At 47.8% G+C, this 4,213-nt stretch overlaps 1 protein-coding gene across 1 annotated transcript in view; it reads left to right on the top strand.

Annotated features, from left to right (window-relative positions):
* The window catches only part of LOC108788096 (zinc finger protein 665-like), a 26,829-nt gene that overhangs the window by 20,421 nt on the left and 2,195 nt on the right, over nucleotides 1–4,213 (top strand). The window lies entirely within an intron of this gene.

The following is a 4,213-nucleotide window of genomic DNA, read 5'->3' as shown; positions in this document are numbered from 1 at the left end:
GTGTCTGCTGGACGGCCTAGTTGTGTCTGCTGGACGGCCTAGTGGTGTCTGCTGGACGGCCTAGTTGTGTCTGCTGGACGGCCTAGTTGTGTCTGCTGGACGGCCTAGTGGTGTCTGCTGGACGGCCTAGTGGTGTCTGCTGGACGGCCTAGTGGGGTCTGCTGGAAGGACTAGTGGGGTCTGCTGGAAGGACTAGTGGGGTCTGCTGGAAGGACTAGTGGGGTCTGCTGGAAGGACTAGTGGGGTCTGCTAAATGGCCTAAATGTAATTTGAGGTACCTGATCGTCCTGAGGGATCTCATGGGAAGCTTCCAAGAAATCCTGGGAATACAGAGGACGGGCCGGAGGGATCTCATGATGTTCCTGTGTGGAATCCCGGGAATACAGAGGACGGGTCTGAGGGATCTCCTGATGTTCCTGTGTGGAGTCCCGGGAATACAGAGGACGGGGACATCTCTCTGGGGTATTTCTGTTCCTGGATCCATCTGTAGGAAACACACACACACTGACTGAATACATTGTTTCTATGTCTTTATATCAGAGGATGTGTGTATCTAGGGGGGTCCTCAATACTCAGGAAATGAAAGTCTCCTCTTACCCGGTGATGTGAGGGGCGGCCGGTCCTCCATCATGACGTCCTTGTAGAGATCCCGGTGTCCTTCTAGATACTCCCACTCCTCCATGGAGAAATAGACAGAGACATCCTGACACCTTATAGGAACCTGACACACACAATGATACAGTCACCATCCAGACACATCCCTTGTCTGTTCCTGGATCATGTCCCAGAATTCCCGGCACCGCTCACCTCTCCTGTCAGCAGCTTAATGATCTTCTGGGTGACTTCTAGGATCTTCTTGTGGTTGTTTTTCCCAGGTGTCAGGGAGAGAGCTGAAGGCACTGTGATAGCTACGTGGTCACCAGACTTCACAGGAGGAAAACTCTGTGTCAAGAAAAACAATGATGTCATGTGACCTCCCAGAATCCTCCTCACCTCTCCGGTCAGGTCTGTGTTTTAGTAATAGAGATAAGAGTGATGTCATGTGACCTCCCAGAATCCTCCTCACCTCTCCGGTCAGCAGGTAGATGATCTCCAGGACAAGGTTTAATATCCTCTCAGTCATGTGACTCCCGTCCTCGTCCAGTGAGCTTTGCTCCTTTTGGAGGGGACTGATCATGATGAAACCTGTGAGAAGAAGAAGTAACATTATCTTTAATATAAGTATTATGGGATGGACTCACATAAATAAGAACTGAGGACGTGGGCTGCTGGCAGGTCAATGCTGATCTCCTTGGACTAGAGTAAATCGGATATTTGGTCCATATCGTTTCCACCAACTGAGAAAACAGATTTAAAGTCGTAATAAACACTCAGCAAATTTTACCTTAATTTGCTGTTGGCGAGCAGTGGCCATAGAAACAGAAACGCCTATTCAGTGCCGGGTTGGATCAGCTGTGGTTGCCACTGGCTGCACTTTGTGGTGGTGACTCCATGAGGCTCTGGGTGGTGAAGCTGATGGAACAAGCTCTAGATGCCCACCACTGATCAGTGGATGTTCTCATCTACCGGAGGTCACAAATCCATCCCTTAGTGGTTGGAGCCACTGGACAATCGGCAGCCCACTGGCGAAATCCACTACCATGAATGTACCGGAGGTCATGAACCAATCCCTTAGTGGTTGGAGGCACTGGACCAACGGCGGCCCATTGGCGAAATCCACTACCATGAATGTACCGGAGGTTTGCAAACCCATCCCTTAGTGATTGGAGTCACTGGACCATCGGCAGCCCACTGGCCAAATCCTCTATGCGTATGTACCGGAGGTCACTAAGGGATGTGATTGGAGCCACTGGACCATCGGCAGCCCACTGACGAAATCCACTACCATGAATGTACCGGAGGTCACTAACCCATCCCTGTTTTGGCCCCTTCAATACGCTCTTTCCAGGTTTCTACCTTCGAAAAAAACAAGTCCCCCTTGTCCATACTCCTAGTGATGGTCTGACCCACCCGGCACAGAAAATCGCCATTTTAATATCGGTCTCAGGAAGGGTTGCAGCTGTTTCTGTTACTCTGTCCTCGTGCAGACAAGCGGCCAAATGGCGTATTTTGTCTTTTTAGTTGATATGTAGAATTAGCGCTAATTCCGGGGTTATATGGGCGGGGATTAAGAATAATAAGTTTTATATTTGGGCAAACTGCACCGCGTGGGATGCACAGAACCGTCCGTGCGCAAAGAACAGCCACCTAACAGACATAATGTGGACCAGGTTCTATATTGGTGATGGCACAATGCTGTACCTAATATCATGTCACAATAATATCAACACATTACCTCCTCACTGTGCTGCAAACCCAAACAGAAAATCCCATAGACAGCCCAGGAAGATGATGGGAGGGAAACCTTAAAATTCCTGAAGGCTACAAAAAAATGGCCGCCACGCTCAAGTTACAAGAGTTCTGGTCCAACGAGGCCCAGAAGCAGGCGTTTCTATCTATTATATGAGGTACTTTTAGATCCATGAAATAAAAGAGAAATACGCTTCCAGTATTAAGACAAAAAGAAGAAACATCTACAAAAACAACACTTTCGCACCCTCTAGTGTCAGCCACTGGTGAGACGTTCTTCTATAAATGGTCAGGGGGGAGGAGCCTCTCTCAACAGATCGTGTAGCTACTCTGGCGTCTCCAAGGTAACTGGGGAACAGCTGTGCGGCCGTGGAACGCACACCTCGGAAGTTTTTAAGCCACAGGGCGGAAGTGAGAGGAGAGTTTCCGGTACTGGGCAAAAATTATGATAGAGTAGACAGGCAGCTGGTTGTAGCTAACAATGTTCATATTCTGTTTATTTTTATTGTGTTATCATTAATTATACTTATTATTATTATTAACATTCTTCTCTTTTATCAATAATATATAATAATTTGGTGGTCAAATTAATGTTTGTCCTATCATATTAGTACTTTGTCCCTCTCATCTTTCACCAAAGGGGAAGTGATTTCTGAATGGGGACTGATCAGCTTGGGGGCGGAGCTTGAGGTGCTCCTTGTTTAACCATTAAGGAGAATTCAGCTCTTATTACACACCTGTCATGTGACAAGTTATCATGTCCGTCCCTATGACTCCCGAGAGCCCGACATCATCTCATGGCAACAGAGAGATCATGTGATACCAGCAGGCATTTTCCTAGATATGTGCATGTACTTCTATTGCAGAAGGCTTAATATAGTTGGCCCCTCCCACGAGGAGCAGAGTCATCACTGAAGATGGAGAAAAAGAGGACCATGACCGAAAGGATATTACGACTCACCCTGGAGATCCTCTACATACTTACTGGAGAGGTGAGGAGGATTCTGGGAGGTCACATGACATCACTCTTAATTTGCCCTCAGTGACTGACGTGGCAATAATTATTGTAATATTTTATGTAGAATTATGGACCAACAAAGAAGCTGAATAACACCACGGACCCTCCGCCTCCCTCCCTGACCTCTGAGAGAGACAACGATTCAGACCCGTCCTCTGTATTCCCGGGATTCCACACAGGAACATCAGGAGATCCCTCAGGCCCGTCTTCTGTATTCCCGGGACTCCATAGAAGACCACAGCCTACCACGGGATTGCCATGTGAGTAAAGTTAGGTTGCTTATGGTGGTGCCACCAGGTCACCAGGACTTATCCACGCCTGTTTATTAAAAGAGCCTTGTGTCTTATCCAGGGTAAGGACCTGATTGTCATCAAGGTTGAACCTGTAGATGATGAGGGGAAGAAAATCTCTCCAGCGATCAGCACAGGTGAGGAATAAACAGTCCTACATTCCCCTTGTTCAGTCACGAACACAACTTTGCTGATATGATCCATTTCAGGGGCAGGGAACCCCGGAGAGGTGGAGATCTACTTTAAAAACACAGAAGCAACTAAACCGCATAAGGGGTTAGGCCAGTTGGGGATGTGCAGGGGTCAAATTTAAAGGGGAGCTTGGCCAGATTAAAGTGGGTGTGGTCATTGATGATAGGGCAAGAAGATAAATCATGCTTCGGTTGTCAGTGCCCCTCACATTGGTGGTCAATGGGGAGACCCAATAACATCTCCTCATACATTGGTGGGTAGGGGGTCCCCTGTTATAGTGATATCATTTTACTGCTCCCCATTATAGTGCTGCTCATCGATATAGTATTAGTAAGTACCCCCAGTGTCACCATTATGTCCCCCC

The sequence above is a fragment of the Nanorana parkeri genome, unplaced genomic scaffold (assembly GCF_000935625.1).
Source record: "Nanorana parkeri isolate BGI_ZX_2015 unplaced genomic scaffold, ASM93562v1 scaffold305, whole genome shotgun sequence".
NCBI lineage: Eukaryota > Metazoa > Chordata > Amphibia > Anura > Dicroglossidae > Nanorana > Nanorana parkeri.
This window is presented reverse-complemented; position numbering and strand designations above follow the sequence as displayed.